Source organism: Etheostoma spectabile, chromosome 3 (genome assembly GCF_008692095.1).
Source record: "Etheostoma spectabile isolate EspeVRDwgs_2016 chromosome 3, UIUC_Espe_1.0, whole genome shotgun sequence".
NCBI lineage: Eukaryota > Metazoa > Chordata > Actinopteri > Perciformes > Percidae > Etheostoma > Etheostoma spectabile.
The window spans coordinates 4,701,844-4,702,125 of NC_045735.1; the positions used below are offsets into that span (position 1 = coordinate 4,701,844).

The 282-nt window shown below is 39.0% G+C and overlaps 2 protein-coding genes across 2 annotated transcripts in view; both read left to right on the forward strand.

The window, feature by feature from the left end:
- LOC116680849 (alpha-2-macroglobulin-like protein 1) overlaps positions 1-282 on the forward strand; it is a 76,152-nt gene that overhangs the window by 73,019 nt on the left and 2,851 nt on the right. The window lies entirely within an intron of this gene.
- LOC116686830 (alpha-2-macroglobulin) overlaps positions 1-282 on the forward strand; it is a 43,415-nt gene that overhangs the window by 15,033 nt on the left and 28,100 nt on the right. The window lies entirely within an intron of this gene.

The window sequence follows — 282 nt, forward strand, 5'->3', positions numbered from 1 at the left end:
AGATGCATTGTAGCATTCATTTGAATTGAAATAGTTATGGCATAGCACCAAAGATTCAAAACTATAGTCGAAACATAACACATTGTTGGGCCTTTACTGTTTTGAAGGACCTAGCTGTGGGGGGGTCTATAGGGAGAAATGTTTTCATAGTGCATTATCACATGTAACAGAATTGGTGTTTTTGTTTAGACTGAGCCCTTCATATCTACATTAGGAGCAGGTCCACTTTCACCATGTTGCACAGCCATATTTCTACAGTAGCCCAGAACAAACAAACCAAAC